The following is a 19,349-nucleotide window of genomic DNA, read 5'->3' as shown; positions in this document are numbered from 1 at the left end:
TATTGGCTTTATAGAAAGAATTTGGGAGGATTCCCTTCCTTTCAATTGTTTTGAATAATTTGAGAAGAACAGGAGTTAATTGTTCTGTAAATGTTAGAATTCAGCGGTGAAGCCATCTGGTCCTGGACTCTTCTTTTTCAGTAGTGCGTTTATTACTGATTCAATTTCTTTCATAGTTATGGGTCTGGGTCTGTTTAGTTTTTCTATATCTTCATGGCTCAGTTTAGGAAGGTTGTATGTGTCCAGGAATCTATCCATTTCTTCCAAGTTCCCCAATTTGTTAGCATACATCTCTTTGTAATGGTTTCTGATGATTCTTTTTATTTCTGTTGTGTCTGTTGTTACATTTCCATTGCTACCTTTGATTTTACAGATTTGGGTCTTCTCTCTCCTTTTTTTGGTTAGTTGGGCCAATGGTGTGTCTATTTTGTTTATTTTTTCAAAGAACCAGCTCTTGGTTTTGTTGATCTTTTGTATTGTTTTTTTTTCTTTCTTTTTTTTTTTTTTTTGGTTTCGATTCTGTTTATTTCTTCTCTAATCTTTAGTATCTCTTTCCTTCTGCTGTGTTTGGGCTTGATTTGCTGCTGTTTTTCTAAATCCTTGAGGTGCATATAGAGGTCATTTGTTTGGCACCTTTCCAGTTTCTTGATATAAGCAACTATTGCTGTAAACTTTCCTCTTAGCACTGCTTTTGCTGTATCCCACAGGTTTTGATAGGTTGTGTTGTCATTTTCATTTGTTTCTAGAAATCTTTGATTTATCTTCTGATTTCTTCTATAACCCACTGTTCATTCAGAATCATGTCCATTCTCCATGTGTTTGCATATGGTGTAGAGATTCTTGGGTTGTTGATTTCGAGTTTTATTGTTCTATGGTCTGAGCAGATGTATGGTATAGTTTCAATTTTTTTGAATTTGTTGAGGCTCCCTTTATGGCCTAGCATATGGTCAATCCTAGAATATGTTTCATGTACTGGGGAGAAATAAGTGAACTTTGTGGCTGTGGGGTGGAAGGCTCTGAAGATACCTATTAGGTCTATTTTGTCTATAGTGTCAATTAGCTCTGCTGTTTCCTTGTTTATTTTCTGTCTGGTTGATCTGTCCATTGGTGAAGTGGGGTGTTGAAGTCCCCTGTTAGTATTGTATTTGAATCTATATCTCTCTTTAAGTCCTTTACTAATTCTTTCAAGTAGCCAGGTTCCCTGTAATTAGGTGCATATACATTTATAATAGTAATGTATTCATGTTGGATTGATCCTTTAATCATTATATAATGCCCTTCTTTGTCTCTTTCAATAGTTTTTGTGTTAAAGTCTATTTTGTCTGATATTAGGATGACCACACCAGCTCTTTATTGATTTCTGTTAGCTTGGAATATCTTTTTCCATCCTTTCACTTTCAGTCCGCATGCATCTTTGCTGATAAAGTGTGTTTCCTGAAGGCAGCATATAGACGGATTCTCTTTTTTGATCCAATCAGCTAGTCTGTGTCTCTTGGTAGTAGAGTTAAGGCCAATCACATTCAGTGTGACTACTGTTAAGTACTGTCTTTTTCCAGTCATGTTTCCTAAAATGAGCTGTTTATGTATTTTGAGATTTGTCTGTAACTTAGTTGGGTCATTTTCTACATTCACTTTTTTTTTTTGTAGTAAAGTTCTTGTTTTTGTATTTCTGTGTGCAGCACATCTTTGAGCCATTGTTGTAGGGTTGGACTTGAAGATACAAATTCTTTCAGTTTTTGTTTGTCGTGGAAGATCTTTATTTCCCCTTCATTCATAAATGATAGCTTTGTAGGGTATAGTATTCTAGGTTGGCATTGTTTGTTTTTTAAAACTTGGAATATATCGTGCCATTGTCTCCTTGCCTATAGTGTTTGCGATGAGAAGTCTGGGGTGAGTCTGATTAAATTACCCCTGAATGTGATTTGTTGTTTCTCTCTGGCACATTTTAGGATTTGTTCTTTGTGTTTCATTGAGCTGAGTGTTGCCACAATGTGTCACGGTGAATTTCTCTTCTGGTCTAACTTGTTGGGGCTCCTATTTGTTTAATTTGGTTGTTACTATCAATCTGCCTCTGTTGGAAGTTTTCTGATATTATTTCATTGAAAATGCCTTCCAATCAATCCATTCTCTCTTTCCACACCCTCAGGGACTCCTATTATCCAAACATTACAATGCTGGATTGAATCTTGTAGGTCTCCTACTGTGTTTTTTAATTTTCTAATTTCTTCTTCCTGTGTTTGATCTGAATGCATTATTTTTGGAAGTTTTTCTTCGAGTTCTTATATTTGCTCTTCTATTTCATCTGTTCAATTTCTGAGGGATTCCACGGTGTTTTTTATATGGTCAATTGAGTTTTTCATTTCCAGTATTTCATTCTGACTTCTCTTTAGGATCTCTAATCCTTGGGTGTGCTTTTCATTCAGACCTTGAATCTTTTTCTCATTATTTCTAAATAATCTGATTATTAATTTTCTGAATTCTTTTTCTGGCATGATTTCAAATTCTTCTTCTTCAGCCTCTATTATGGATGGTTTAACCTCTTCCAATGATGAGTTCATAGATTCATCTATATTCTTATTCTGGATTTTTCCTTTGTTCTTCAGCATTTCTGTTTGGCTTAATTTTCAGGTTGATTTCCCTCTGCTATGGGCTCTATGGGTCTGTACCAATATCCAGTGTAAGCAGGCAGCTCTACCTTCTAGAGTTTGTTTGTTTATTTATTTATTTATTTTTGGTAACTTGAGTAGGCTGGTGTCAGGGCTTTGAGGTACCAAGCTCCACCCCTTGGGGCCAGTTTCCCTGTTCCTTTGTTCACCCTAAAGTGCCTGGGCCTTGTTGATCAGCTGCCCGCCCCCCCCCCCCCCGCACTGTGCCCCTGCATGAGGAGTATGGAGTAGCTCCAAACCACCTTGCTCCCCACCACTGAAGTTTCCTCCTTCGGAGGGCAAAAGCAAAGCCTGCCCTTCTTATGCCTGAATGTAAACAAACAAGATGGCTGCTCTCCACTCACTACAGCTCTGATTGGGGGGATGGAGACACTGAGGGATCCTGGTGTGTTCAATCTTTTAGTTTGTCCCCCCTGGATCGTGCCCTCTTCCCGCGGGTGCTATTCACTTTGTTTTGATTTCGATTTCCTTCCCCACTCAACCGTGCGTGTCTCACCTGTCCGTCACAGGGTGGGTTGGGGGCAGTGGCAGCGGTGGCGGTGGCGGCAGTGGCGGTGGCAGCAGGGGCAGCAGCAGTGGTTCCCTTGCTGGTTCTTTTTTTTTTTTTTTTTTTCCATTCTCTTTCTGCAGTTCTGGGCCCCTCTACCTGCCCCAGGGTGGACCCCTACACTCTGGCATGCTCCTGTGTCACTCTAACCAACCTTTTGTGGTTCTGTCACCTGACTGTCCCCTCTATTCATCAGTTTCTCTGTGTGTGACTCTGCACACCTTGCTGCTATACCGCCATCTTGGAACCCTTCCCCTGGTTGAATTTCTTTACCTATTAGTACACATATACTGATTTAAACGAAATCAAGATGAATGCACCTTATTATTTTTATTCCTGGATTTCATTTTATTTAAAACCTCTAAATATATGGATACTGAAATCTGCTCTTATATACATCTTGTGACTTTCTGAAAAAATATATTTGGACTGAGTCTGATTTTCAATGACCTATATCTCTGTTTGGAGCCTAAGATTTCCTATAGTTATTGATACTATTTTAAAATTTAATGTCTCAAGTCATACAGAAATATGTTCTCATTGCAAATCATGTGAACCATAAAGACAAAACAAAATTCCCTTTAATAACTCCATATTTGTCTCTTAATCTTATTTATTTTCCTAACAGTGATTTGAGGTTTGATATTTATTTTTGCTGAAGTTTAAAACAATTTATTATACATATCCACATAAAATATTTATATACAAATTCATATTCATATACAAATAAACAAAATTGTGTGTTTTTTTAAACTTAAATGATATTATATGTACAAAGTGTATTGTTTCCCTTATAGTGTCTCTTAGAATTTTTTAGGTCTTCATATCCTATTAAATGCTGCTTAGTTTTATGTTTTGTATACCTTTTCAATTGTTAATGAGATTTAGATTGCTTTATGGTTTATGTCATTACAAACACATTCATATTTTTGTGCATGAAGACATCATAATATAATAGGGTAAATGGGAATATGTGTTTTTAAAATTTTTATAATTACTGTCAAATTACTATATGTGCAGTCCATTAATGGTTTACTCTTCAATCCAAAGCTTATCAGAAGGTCTGTTTTAACACATTTTCATTTACTTGATATTTCCATTTCACGAACATTTTTCCAATATAATTGTTGAAACAAATGTATGTATTTATTTATAATTCCTTAATTTCTTAGTTAATATTTTTCATTTATTGCCATTTGTTTTCCTCTTCTGTGTATTTTTTACAATTTCTTTGTAGTGGGTTGGCTTAATTTTAATTTTATTATTGGAATATGGAATTTAATTGAATATTTTGAGTATTACATAGTTCAATACTTTTCTTCTATTCTTTCCTTTAAAAAATTTTATGCTTTTTATGCAGAAAGTTTTTACACTATGGTAAAATTTATCATTTTATTCCTTATAAAGTTTGTGTTTTAATTAATTTTTCTTCTCAATTATAAGGTTATAAATATTATTCTACATTTATCACCTTTTTATGCTATACTTTTATTTTTGTATTTTTTATATAACTTTCTGATTTTTTTATTTTTTATGCAGTAGGATCCTAGTGCATTATGTATTTATTTATTTTAATTTTACATTTTTATGGAATACAATGTGACATTTCAATCCATGTATAAAAAATGCAATGATTGGATCAGGGTAATTGGTATATATATCAACTCAGACATGTATCATATTCCCCTTGTGTAGGTTTAAAAACTGGACACTTCCAATTTTTAAAAAATTACTTTAAAATTGTCATCCTCCCATTTTTAAACTTTTATTTAATAAATATAAATTTCCAAAGTACAACTTTTGGATTATAGCAGCTTTTTCCCCCCATAACCATTCTCCCACCCACAACCATCCCATCTCCCACTCTCTCTCCCATCCCATTCTTCATCAAGATTCATTTTCAATTATCTTTATATACAGAAGATCAATTTAGTATATACTAAGCAAAAATTATAAGAGTTTGCACCCACACAGACACACAAAGTGTAAAGTACTCTTTGAGTACTAGTTGTACTGTTAACTCACATAGTACAACACATTAAGGACAGAGATCCTACATGAGGAGCAAGTGCACAGTGACTCCTGTTGTTGATTTAACAACTGACACTCTTATTTATGAAGTCAGTAATCACCAAAGGCTCTTGTCATGAGCTGCCAAGGCTATGGAAGCCTCTTGAGTTGCCAACTCTGATCTTATTTAGACAAGGCCATAGTCAAAGTAGAAGTTCTCTCCCCTCTTCAGAGAAGATACATCCTCCAATTTTTAATAAATTTGTGGAATGGAAAATTAGAAAACTTTAGCATGGTATCATTAGTTATTTCATTATAGTTTAAATATGATGAAAAAATTGTCAGCCTATATTGCATGTAAACTTAAAGCTTTCTAGATCTCATCAACTTTATTTAGGTATCTTTCCTTTCAGTAGCATGCATTTTTCTGACCCCACATACATATTTCATTACCCAGTTAGGTTGCCTTCAAGAATAAATAAAGAGAAAGGAAATTCTTGTTTTAAAGAAATTTTAATCATCTAAGATCTAACTCTGTGAACAAAAATGGGATTGATGGTATTATATGCCATGCAACAATCCACCAACTCTTGAGAATTTGAATTGATAGCTGAAAAATGGGCTGCTAGAAGCAAGCCCCAGGAAGTAAAATGAAGGAGGATCACTGATAGGTTTCAGGGGAAGGTTGGAAGAGATTGCTAATATAAGCGTCAGGAATAGAATATATATGATGATGTAATCTTAGCACGATAGTATAATACAGATGGAATTCCCATGAATCACCAAAATTGCTTCTAAGAAAGTTTCTAAATTGTGGCTCTGCCTTCCTGCACCTTTGTTCCTTCAGTCAAAAAAGTACAGCAAGCTTTTGGTATCCATCTGCTTTTTAAGTAATATTATAGTAGCAAGGGTGAGAAGTGGGTTATGATAGAAAGATCTCACTGTATGAAAGGATATCAGTGATTATCAGTATGTCAATTTTGTTTCATATTTCAGGCTCAGAAATGTTAAAGTCTTGTTTTCAGGTCATGCCATTAGTGGTAAAGTTGGAACTACAGACTTCCCTTTCCATTTCCTTTTCCATGCTCCTCTTAGGTCATACAGCTAATAAAATAAGAGCCCAATCTATATTGCTAACAACAGATGTCACAAACTGCTTCTCCACATCTCTGTTAAAGATACTGCCAAGAAATAAGTTGCTTGGACTCAAACTATGAGTCACCTTTGATTCCTCTCTTATTCTAATTACCTACATCCAATCTTAGTGACTCTCATCCAACTATTGAGTATACATACTCAATTGGCCCTCCCACAATTACCCTGTCAAAGCCACCATCATCTCTTTCTTAAACTACTGCAAAATTATTATCATTGGTTTTTTTTTATTCTCCTCTTGCTTCCTTTAATCCATTTGTCACCTAGAAGCCAGAATGAGATGTAACTCTCTATATCTATTTCTATTTCTATATATCTATAATTCTCTCTTTCATTCTCTCTCCTTCTCTCTCTCTCACCTACACACACACACACACACACACACAACATTTAATGTGGCTCACATCTGATCAAATTAGTCCCTTTCTTAAAAGCTTCCTGTTTAGAAGTTTCCTGGGGCTTCCCATACTCCATATCCATGGAATTTACATTCTGGGATTCACCAGTCTCAAGTGGAAAATATTTTCAGTGAAAAATTGTATCTACTGAACATATACAAACTTTTTGCTTGCTGTTATTCTCTAAACAATACAGGGTGAAACTATTTACATGTAATTTACAGCATATTATATATTGCAAGTAATCTAGAGATGATTTAAAATACACAGTAGGATGAGTGTAGGTTATATTCAAATATTATATTATTTTATATAAGGATCTTGAGCGTCTATAGATTTCTGTATTAAAGGGAATCCTGGAACCAATTCCTCCAAGGATTCTGAGGGATGAATGTGTTTGTTCATGCACCTCCCTCAGAACTGCAAGGCCCTTCATGATCTGGTCCTCACTATGTCTGTAACTCATTTCCTATACACTCCCATTTGTTTACTGTAGCTCAGGCACACTGGATCATTCCTTATCTTTAATATGCCATCTGTGTTCCTTATTCAGTCAATATTTATGATTTCTATTCTCTGTCTTGAGTAGTTTAAACTCAAACCTTCACATGGCTGTTAAATTCTCATCATTCAAGTCTTAGCTCAAATACCATTTCCACTGAGATATTTTCTCAGGGGCCACTTTGACTACGTTGCCTCCTACCAGCTACTTCTACTTCTACTTCTACTTCTACTTCTACTTCTACTTCTACTTCTATTTCTATTTCTATTTCATTATCCTGTTTGAATTCACAGAATGTACAACTATTAATAGTTACATACTAAAAAAACACTATTATTATCTACTTCTTATACTAGAATATAAGTTTTATGAGGGCTGGGTCTTTCCATGGCTTGTTCACTTATTCATATCTCCTGTGCCTAGACTAGTTCCTGGTACATAGCTAATTGTTGAGCAATAAATACTGGAAGGTGAAGAGCTGCTGTACACAAAATAATTCACACCAAGATCTTAAAAGTCAAATATATCTGTGTGCAAAGAGTAGTTCACTTAATTCTTTAAATTTTCTCATTTTATAATAGTAACAATGATTATAGAACTATCTTCTTCAAATTATTGTCAGAGTATTAACTAGCATAATGCATGCAAAGTGCTTGGTATATAGTACAACAAATAAAAGAAAAACAGTAAGGAAATAAAACTAGGTTTATAATTTAGTGCCAACTCATAAAACTGAGGGTTCTCAATTTTTTCTTTACTACTTCTTATGAAGAGATAGTAAATATATATGTATATATATTTCTGATTTGCTTTGATAATTTGAGATACAGGATGTATATATCAGAAATCTTCCCATTGGCTTGATCTACATCCTGTCTCTCATATTATCAAAGCAATTTAGTTATGAAGACAGAAAGATATCAGGAGACAGAGCATATTAAAATTCCCTTTTTTCTTTACCATATGGTGTGCTGTTATTGGAATTTACCACTCTACACAGTTTAGTCTACCGTCAATGAGCAATTAACCGTATTGTAAGCAGCAAACCTGAGCTGGAGACAAGATCGTATATTCGTTAGTTCCAGACTAATGCTGGTCATTTATAGTACACAGTATTTAAGTTTATCTAAAACTGTAGACAAGCTTTTCCTACCAACCAAATGATCTTCTGTTGTTTACAAACCATTACAATTTAAAGTTCATTGAATTCTTCATGAAGACAAACAGGAAAGGAAAGAACTGGAATTCTTAAAGCCTTGCAACATAAACAGTTGACCAACAAAAGACACAGGTCTTTATGCCAGGTGCTCTTTAGCCCTCTTTTACTGTCTTCTTTTCCTGGACCTAAATCAGAATGAAATTAATCAGACTAGTATAAACTTCTCTTGTTTAAAGATTATTTAAAATTAAGATGGAAAGTGCACAAAGTGTTTTCTTCATGAAATTCTATAAGATGAAAATCTCCAAGTTTCAATCTCTTCTTCAACTAACTGTAACAGTGCTTGTTGGAGCACTGTGGGGGTAAGAATGGAAGGGTTTTACTCTAGAAGACAGTAAAATAAGATTAGGAGTTGTGACCTTAAAACCTGGAATAAGAAATCTACTATATAAGTAAACTCAGCATGTCCAAGTTTCAGAAACTATAAACATTTTTCAGTAAATTCTCCTCCAAATTCCTATTTTTCTCTAGCCAAAAAGTCAATGAAATATTTAGCTTTATATAAGATCCGGAGATCTTATAGTTTTAGATTTCTCTTCTTGTTTTATCTAAGTTCTATTGATTCTTTTCTTTATGTATCCTGGTTTTTTAACCCTCCCCTCCCCTCCCCTCCCCTTGCTTCCCTTTCCTTCTCTTCCCTTCCTTTCCCCTCCCTTTTCTTCCCTTCCCTCCCCTTCCCTTCTCTTCCTTCCCCTCTCCTCCCTTCCCCTCTCCTCCCTTCCCCTCCCTTCCCCTCCCCTCCCCTTCGCTTGCCATTTTGACCTCTGCAATGTGTTCATAAGAAGAGTGTGTGGTGGTGCCAGATGCCAGGGATTTGCCTCCACCTTGGCCACTTCCTGTGTAGGTTACTTTAGGTGAGCCATATTTCTTCTAAATGGGATTTACCTGAAAACTTCATTGGATTGAAGTGAATATTAAATAAGTTAAAAACAAAAAAAAATGTTTAGAAAGATTTCTGACCCACAGGAAGTATCATTTAAATTTTGGTTATTATTATTTCCAGTACAAGACTAGGTTAAGCTTCATTTAAATTTGTTTGGATTTCACTTTTATTAACCAGTGTTTTCAACAATATTCTCAAAGAGGTTGTTCTCAGCATTATGTTCTGTTCTTCCAACTGCCTCTGCTAATTGCTTATTGCTCTAGAAACAGTAATGGACCTTTTTTTTTTTTTTTAACCTGGGGAAACAAATATCTTACCTTATCCTTTGAATAATAGTTAAAGTTTCCATTTGGGAGAGTCTTTCACCACCTTTAGATATAGTTTGTGAATGTATTGCTTTCTTCATCCTTTCAAGCCTAATTGGACATGGTTTGAGTTTGAGTGGAAAGCAACACAAACATTGAAAGTGATGGATCAATTCACCCAATCTGTGGAATCCGAGTGAACTTCTATCCTTCTAGCTCCTTCTATCACAGATGCTCTAAAATTTACCTGATAGTTAACCAAGTTTTCCTTTTCTTCTGCGTGTTGCCACTATATCCTAATGAATTATTAAAAAAAAAGCAGTTTACTTGAAAAACAGAGTAGCAGAGAAAGAGAAAGAGAGAGATAGGGATTTTCATCTGCTGGTTCACTCCTCAAATGCCCACAACAGCAGTGACTGGACCAGGCCAAAGCCAGTATTCCATCCACATATCTCACTTGGGTGGCAGAAACCCAAGTACTTGAACCATCCTCTGCTGCTTCCCAGGGTATACATTAGCAGGAAACTTGATAAAATCAGGCGCTCTGATATGGAATTCAGGCTTCCCAACTGGCAGCTTAACCTCTTGTGCCACAGTGCCCAACCCTGAATTATGTTCTTGTTGAGGTAAGACTGAGTGAATTTTTTCCACTCACAACTGAGGCATCCTGTCTGATACAGATTCCTTCTGTTAGTGCTGCAATTGTGCTCTCCAGTCCATAGATTCTATGCCCACTGTAGTGTTTTGCTCTGTTGTTGTCTGTGTGCCCTGGCTCACTGCCTCTGTGTTGTTTCCCACTGCAGCAATTGCAAGCATATTTTGTTCTACTGCATTTGGCACAAAGAATTCTTCCTTGATTAGTATCTAAGTTGAAAATAGTTTCTCCGTTGAGCAAAATTATCAAAGCTATACTAGACTTGTTTATAATGGCCTGTTATTTTCTCTGCCCCTTCTAAGTGAAGCCGTGGAGGCCACTGCACACTAATGAGGGGGGTTTGTTATGGGGATGTACCATCTGGCTGTTAGCTGTTTGGGCTGGTGGTGTGCATCTACCCCAAGGCGGCAATTCAGTGTTTCAGCATGGCAAAAGCCTACCTATGGCTTGCATAGCCCAGCTCAAAAAAAAAAAAAAAATGGGAAGAAAGCCAATCAGATCCATCTCTTAGGAATTTAGAATTAGGAAACATACCTGCCTAAGGAAATTAACTGTAGGGAAATGTATCAAAAAAGTGTATGAGTTGGCATTGCGTAGTGGGAACTGTAGTACTAATTCAAAGACATGTGCAAACCGAAGCAGGGAAAGACAACTGGAAGAGAGACTGAAAAGCAAAACAAACAAACAAAAAAACAAATAAAATCAAAAGAAAAATAAGTTAGCAAAAAAGAGCCAAAGCCAAGTACTTGAAGTTAAGATTTCTGTGGAGGAGGCAGAGATACTTTTGCTCATATCATGACTTTCCTGCTGTACTTCCTCTGAGCCTTAACTAAATTGTACTACTGTTCTCAAATTCTGGGATCCTCATGTATCCTTAAAATATGCCATCCTATCACCTTTTCATCATGATTTATGAAACCAAATGTTTCCTCATTAAAGCTGGTATTATAACACTTCCTATGTAACAGCAATGAATCTACTCTTTGTCAGTAGGAAGTCAGATTTATTTCTGTTAAATCATTTTACAATCATTGAACTAAAAAAATTGAGGATTTTATTGTTATTTTGTGTCAGTTTATTATATTATTGACTTTATATTGCTTCCTCCTTCCTAAATTACTTCTTTTTTATGATTTATTTATTTATTTGAAAGGCAGAGCTACAGAAAGCAGAGGCAGAGAGAGAAAGAGAGAGAAAGAGAGAGAGAGAGGTATTCCATCTGCTGGTTCGCACCCCAATTGACCACAACTGCCAGAGCTGGGCTGATCCAAAGCCAGGAGCCAGGAGCTTCTTCCAGGCCTCCCATGCAGGTGCAGAGGCCCAAGGACTTAGGCCATCTTATACTGCTTTCCCAGGCCACGGCAGAGAGTTGGATAGGAAGTAGAGCTGCCGGGACTTGAATTAGTGCCCATGTGGGATGCTAGCACTGCAGGAGGTAACTTTCCCCACTACACCACAGCAACAGCCCTTAGATTACTTTTTTATCTGATCGTCAAATTCTTACTCATTTTCAGATTGTGTTTACTCTCCATGTCTTCTATGAAGTCATCTCAGATGATTTGCCAGTTACCCATTCTTTGCTTTGTGTTATCATTGTATCTTATCTATTCTAGTATTATTTACTCAGACATCTTGCAAAAATTGGTTCAGTAGTAGGGTATTGAGGTAAATCCTCAAAGCTTTCAAAAGACAATTGGTAAAGCCACTATGGAAAACAGTTTGGAGATTCCTCAGAAACCTGAATATAACCCTACCACATGACCCAGCAACCCCACTCCTTGGAATTTACCCAGAGGAAATTAAATTGCCAAACCAAAAAAGCTGTCTGCGCCTTAATGTTTTTTGCAGCTCAATTCACAATAGCTAAGACATGGAATCAACCCAAATGCCCATCAACAGTAGACCGGATAAAGAAATCATGGGACATGTACTCTATAGAATACTATACAGCAGTCAAAAACAATGAAATCCGGCCATTTGCATCAAAATGGAGGAATCTGGAAAACATTATGCTGAGTGAAATAAGCCAGTCTCAAAGGGACAAATATCATATGTTCTTCCTGATTGGTGACAACTAACTGAGCATCTAAAAGGAAACCTGTTGAAATGAAACTGACACTATGAGAAACAACGACTTGATCAATTCTTGTCCTGACTGTCAAGGAACAGCTTACTATTTTCTTCTTTTTAGTATTGTTCTATTTAATACCTTTGATTGAACTCTTTAATTTTTTTTTCACAGGCAGAATGGACAGTGAAATGTCGCTCCCCGTCTTCGTGGAGGAATGACACAGGACCCTGCGCTGTTCTTTTGTCTGCTCGGCCCTCCCTGGGTTTGCTGCTGGTTCTTCCTGGGTTGGCTGCCATCCCTTCCACCTCCGTGGAAGGGCGGTTCCCCCTGGCCACTTTCCCCACTTCCGCAGGGGAGCGGCACACCGCCGGCCGGCTCTCTCGGGGGCTGCACAGGTGTTCCTTCAGATAGATGTTCCCCTTAGATGTTCCTGGTGCATGTTGTCTCTCTCCTCCTTTATAGTCCTCTTCCACCAATCCCAACTCTGCTACCCACACGCCGAGTACGCTGCTCTCCTCCAATCAGGAGCAGGTCCTACAGTTTATTGGTTGAACTGGAGGCAGCTGTGTAGAAGCTGTTACTCCCTTCTCAGCGCCATATTGTGGGAGAGCAGATGCATAGAATAAGTCTTAATTCCAGTAACTTAGTCTAGTCCGAATTGCTCCCCACAGTGAAAGAGACAGAGAGAAGGTCTTCCTTTGCCGTTGGTTCACCCTCCAATGGCTGCCGCGGCTGGTGCACTGCAGCCGGCGCACCACGCTGATCTGATGGCAGGAGCCAGGTACTTATCCTGGTCTCCCCTGGGTTGCAGGGCCCAAGCACTTGGGCCATCCTCCACTGCACTCCTGGGCCACAGCAGAGAGCTGGCCTGGAAGAGGGGCAACCGGGACAGAATCCGGCGCCCCGACCGGGACTAAAACCCGATGTGCCGGTGCCGCAAGGCGAAGGATTAGCCTATTGAGCTTCAGCGCCGGTGAACTCTTTAATTAACACACAATTATTCTTAGGCGTTTCAATTTAACTGAAAAGTGATCCCTGTTAAAAATGAGTTGGAATAAGAGAGGGAGGAGATGTACAGTTCAGCACATGCTCACTGAGACTTACCCCAAATGATAGAGCTAGAAAAGTGCCATGGGATTCCAAATCCCATTAAGGTGGCATGTACCAATGCCATCTCACTAGTCCAAGTGATCAGTTTCAGTTCATAATTGATCATGAAGATAGGATTAAGTGTCAAAGGTATCACCTAAACAAGACTAGTGTCTGCTAATACTATCTGATAGAATTAAAAAGCAGAGAATGATCCAACAAGGGTAGCAGGATACACAGCAGACTCAGAATGGCAGATGTCCTAAACAGCACTCTGGCCTCAGAACCAGCCCTTAAGACATTCAGATCTGGCTAAAAAGCCCATGGGAGTTTCTCAAGCACGGAAAGCCAATGCACTATGGCAAAAAAAAAAAATGACCTAAATGAAAGATCTCTGTGAGTGAGATCCCAGCGGAAAGAATGGCCATCAAAGAAGGAGGTATCTTTCTCTGAAGGGAGGAGAAAACTTCCACTTTGATTATGGTCTTGTCTAAATAAGGTCAGAGTTTTTGAACTCAAGAGGGTTGCATAGCCTTGGCAGCTCATGACAAGAGCCTCAGGTGATTACTGACGTCATAAATAAAATGTCAATTGTTAAGTCAACAATGGGGGTCACTGTGCACTTACTCCCCTTGTAGGTTCTCTGTCCTTAATGTGTTATACTATGTGAATCAATGGTAAGACTAGTATTCAAACAGTACTTTATACTTTGTGTGTCTGTGTGGGTGCAAACTGCTGAAACCATTACTTTGTATATACTAAATTGATCTTCTTTATATAAAGATAATTAAAAATGAATCTTAATGAAGGATGGGAGCCAAAGCAGGAGATGGGATGGTTTGCCAGTGGGAGGGTGGTTATGGGAGGACGAACCTCTATAACCCAAAAGTTGTACTTTGGAAAGTTATATTTATTAAATAAAAGTTAAAAAAAGGACAATTGCTATTGTCAACTTTTTTCAAAAATATTTAGTTGACAAGTGGAGGTATGCAGGTGATGATTTGCTATATATATATATAATATATATAATCATGTAATGTTTAACACATATAATTAATAAACTCACCCATCACCACCAAGCTGTACTGTTGATTATTATACATTGATTCACTGATTGTTGGACATTTAGGTTGACTCCAAATTATGACTAATACTGTAATGAACATGGAATGAAGACATTTCATTTCCTTTGGATATGCATTGAGGAGTATGATTGTGCAGTAGCAATCTTTAAATTTTTGAGGAAACTGCATATCTTTTCCACTATGATTTTACTAATTTATATTTTCACAGAGTGTGCAGAGGTTACCTTTTCTCCACCATCATTCCAACACGTTCTATCTTTTGTCTTTTTATAATAGCCATTCTAATAGATGTGAAGTGATATCTCATGGTGACATTTTTTTGGTGATATGTTATAATATCTCCTATCATTGTTAGCCGTTTGTATGTCTTTTTAAAAAATATCTACCAAGGTCTGTTGCCCATTTAAAAATTTTATTATTAGTTATTGATTTGGAAATGTTTCTTATATATTTCGGATACTAATGCCTCATCAGATAGACTATTTATAAGTATTTTCTCCCATTTTGTGGATTACTTCTTCATTTTGTTTGCTTCCTTTGCGCTAAAGAAACATTTTTAGCCGGCGCCGTGGCTCAATAGGCTAATCCTCCACCTTGCGGCGCCGGCACACCGGGTTCTAGTCCCGGTCGGGGTGCCGGATTCTGTCCCGGTTGCCCCTCTTCCAGGCCAGCTCTCTGCTATGGCCAGGGAGTGCAGTGGAGGATGGCCCAGGTGCTTGGGCCCTGCACCCCATGGGAGACCAGGAAAAGCACCTGGATCCTGGCTCCTGCCATCGGATCAGCGCGGTGCGCCGGCTGCAGCGGCGGCCATTGGAGGGTGAACCAACGGCAAAAGGAAGACCTTTCTCTCTCTGTCTCTCTCTCTGACTGTCCACTCTGCCTGTCAAAAATTAAAAAAAAAAAAAAAAAAAAAAAAAAAAGAAACATTTTTTTATTTTAGGTAGTCCCATCTGCCAATTTTTCCTTTTCTTGCTTGTGTTTTTGGTATTACATGAAAAAAAATTACAGATCAATGTCAAGAAGCTTTTTCTTATGTTCTCTCTTATGACTTTTAGTTTCAGATCTTTGATTTCAGTCTTGATCTATTTGAGTTAATTTTTGTATATATGGTAAGGAAAGGGTGCACAGTCAATCTTTTGCTAATATATAGCCAGTTTTTCCAATGCTATTAAAAAGACTTCCTTTTCCCCTTGTATACCCTAGCACCCTTCTCAGAGATTCACTTACAATACATAGTTAGGTTTACTTCTGGGCTCTCTGTTCTATTACATTGCTCTATATTCCTATTTTTATGCTAGTGCCATACAGGTTTAATTACTGTAATTTTATAATATAATTTGAAAGTATGTGGAATGATGCCTCCAGATTTATTCTTTCTGAAGATTGCTTTGGGAATTTGGAGTTTTCATTATTTCCATCTGAATGTTATGATTTTTTTAAATTTTTGTGAAAAAATACCATTGTTATTTTATAGGAAGTACATTGAATCTACTGATCACTGTGGATACAACCAGCTTCTGATTTGTCTTTTTATTTTGCTGTTCATGCCTCATAAATTCAAAATAAATAAGTATAAGGTTGTTTTAGCCCTATTCCTCTCTTATTATTTCTTTTCTATTGAAAATAATAAGTATGTGTGCTATACATGCTACCTGGTGTACATAGATGGACACTAGCTTAACCAAAAAAAGAAAATGAAAATCTTACAGTTTTCCAGTACTTATAATTGAAAGTCCAATATTACCCTATCATAAAGGACTAGAATATTGTTTGGATATATCCTATTTGCTAAGACATTAGTGATCTACACCAAGACCTATCATACTGTTAGGCAATGTTACCTACAGATCATTAATTCTGTGTGACTCACTCAAATGCACCATGGTTCAATTAGATGTTTAATGCTCTTCAATTTTTTCCTTTAGAGAAAAAGATAAATTCAAGAATTCAATGGAATTGGGACAGTTGCTTCACTGAGTTGTTATATAGCTAAACTCAACCCTACTTCCTCTGTAAGTACCAAATACCTTTGACAAACATTGTGGAAATCTTTTGAGAGTTTGCTGCAATCGCATTGTTACAATAATAGAATGTCTTTTATAAACTCTAACTTCTAAGGTAGCATTTGTATGGTGGTCAGTTTCATGGATTCTGTAGTCACATTTGGTTTGACCTCAAACTTTACTACTTTTTTTTTTTACTAATTAATTCCTTAATTACATTTCTTAATTTCTCTGTGCACATATTGAAAATGTAATACTGACAGTACTTCTATGTATTAGTAAGGATATAGGGTAATATAGGGTAATATACTATAGCAACAAGACATATAGCTACATTGGATTAAAAACACAGGAATTAATCTCTCATTCACATAATAGTTGAAAAATAGGGGGAAGTTTAGGACATTACTTATTTACTTGGGCTGGCATTGTGGTGTAGCAAGTAAAGCTACCACCTGCACTGCCAGTATGACATTTGGGTGCTGATTGCTCTCCCAGCTGCTCCACTTCCAATCAAACACTCTGATAATGGCATGGAAAAAGCAGTAGAGGATAGCCCAGGTACTTAGGCACCTGCCATCCATGTGGGAACCCCTGGTGAAACTCATGACTTTGTAATGACTCAGTCCCAAGTTATTTATTTATGTATGATATAATCTTTTAAAAAAAACTTTAACTTTGGCCAACAAATATCTTACTGAATCTAGTCACTTTAAATTTTCCTTTTCAGGAGACAGTAGTAGTACAGTATTGGAGAAAGTTGTCAATATGCCTTCTCATTTTGGCTTGCCATGACAAACCTTTTTACTTGTAGCATGTACATGCCTAATTATTTCACTTCCAACTTACTTTTGGGGAAATTTGTAATCAGCAGTCTTGTATCCTAGCATTTTCAAGTCTTTAAGGAAAGGGATGGATTTTCAAAGAAGTTGAACAGTTCATATTACATCATTCAAATTTTTATAGCAGCTTCTGAAAATTCTGCGGTAGAATTATCTGTATTTGAAGTTTTGTATCCACTCCTTTATTTATTTATTCTTATAGTTTCAGAAATATTTGGCAGATTATTTCCAAAGATGGCAAAAGCACTTCTTCTTACCCTACCAATCCCTTAGTATTGTGACTTTCTCATGCTTACCATCAAGAGATGAGGTCTCTCTCTCCTTTTTGCTTAAAGATTTATTTATTTGAAAGACAGACTGAAACAGAGAGAGAGAGAAAGAGAGAAAGGGAGAGAGAGAGAGAGAGAGAATATCTTCCATCCATTGGTTCACTCCCCAAACAGCTGTAATGGCAGGAGGTGAGTCAATCCAAAGGCAGGAGCCAGGAGCTTCTTCCGGGTCTTCCAAGTGCATGCAGGGGCCCAAGCACTTGGACCATCTTCCACCACTTTCCCAGGTGCGTTAGCAGGGAACTGGATCAGAAGTGGAACAGCTGGGACTTGAACCAACCAGTACGTGATGCTGGTACTCCAGGTGGCGGCTTTACTGGTTATGCCACAGCGCTAGGCTCGAGGTGAGATCTCTTCCCCTTTGAGTGACATGTGCTGATCCTGTGATCTGCTGTGTTTAATGGACAATCTGAGACTCCTAGGCATGGAAGGCAAAAGGGGGAGTGAAGGAGGAAAGAGAGGTGAATGGAAGTTTTTAAGCCACTAAGTTTTGGAATGGATTACTATGCAGTAATAGATCACTGGAATGTTGTTTTCTTCCCTTTGGTCTCATATTGTCTTTTAGGTTTGGAACCACGTCTATTGCATTTTTTCGCTATCTCTCTACAGTGTAATGTATTGGTTATGTAATTGTTGTAACTGACTGAATTAATTCTTCTTTGTATAACTGGAAAAAGTATCTCAAGATTAGTTTGACAAAGATTAGTGACTGTTAATGTACTTTTGCAAAGCAGTTGTGTTATAATTTGATAATTCAATGCATGATCTTATATAAGTCATATGAGGTCTTGGTGCTGCTAATCAAGCTGTCTGAGACAGTCTTCCACTCTCAGATTTGGTGAAACCACAAAATTGTAACTAGTCCCAGTTAGAATCACTAGTAAAATGGATAATAAAGATACATAGAGAGCAATGGAGGAAAGTACAGAATGTACATTTAACCATGACAAATTTTTTAAAGATTTATTTATTTATCTGAAATCAGAGTTACACAGAGAAAGAAGGAGAGGCAGAGAGAAGGAGATCTTCCATCTGCTGGTTCACTTCACAATTGGCTGCAATGGCTGGAGCTGTGCCGATACTAAGCCAGGAGCCAGGAGCTTCTTCAGGGTCTCCCAGATGGGTGCAGGGGCCCAAGGACTTCTACTGATTTCCCAGGCAATAGCAGAGAGCTGGATCAGAAGACTCGAACCAGCGCCCATATGGGATGTTGGCTCTGCAGGCAGTGGCTTTACCTGCTATGCCACAGCACCAGCCCCATTTCAAATTTTAAGACAGTTTAATACACTTGTCCTCACTTGTGTACATTGTTCTTCTATTTCAGAGTAAAATCAATAATATCAAAAAAGGCAAAAACAAGTAGTTTATGAGTGACAATGTGATTCCTATGCAATTTCTTCTTTTCTTTTTTTTAACTTGTATTTAATAAATATAAATTTCCAAAGTACAGCTTTTAGATTACAGTGGCTTTTTCACCCCCATAACTTCCCTCCCACCCTCAAACCTCCCATCTCCTGGTCTCTCTCCCATTCCATTCACATCAAGATTCATTTTCAATTATCTTTATATACAGAAGATCAATTTAGCATA

The 19,349-nt window shown here is 37.3% G+C and overlaps 1 long non-coding RNA gene across 3 annotated transcripts in view; it reads left to right on the top strand.

Moving 5' to 3' along the window:
• The window catches only part of LOC138843685 (uncharacterized), a 132,090-nt gene that overhangs the window by 10,895 nt on the left and 101,846 nt on the right, over positions 1 to 19,349 (top strand). For 2 of the 3 annotated variants that reach the window (XR_011378616.1, XR_011378615.1), the window contains exons 1-2: positions 14,129 to 14,177; positions 16,511 to 16,597. This is a non-coding gene — a long non-coding RNA (uncharacterized lncRNA). Of the gene's footprint in view, positions 1 to 12,582; positions 12,807 to 14,128; positions 14,178 to 16,510; positions 16,598 to 19,349 lie in introns of those variants that run through there. The other variant, XR_011378617.1, reaches the window with a different exon arrangement.

This window comes from Oryctolagus cuniculus, chromosome 9 (assembly GCF_964237555.1).
Source record: "Oryctolagus cuniculus chromosome 9, mOryCun1.1, whole genome shotgun sequence".
Taxonomy (NCBI): domain Eukaryota; kingdom Metazoa; phylum Chordata; class Mammalia; order Lagomorpha; family Leporidae; genus Oryctolagus; species Oryctolagus cuniculus.
The sequence above is the reverse complement of the archived record's forward strand: the minus strand, read 5'-3'. Positions and strand labels throughout refer to the sequence as shown.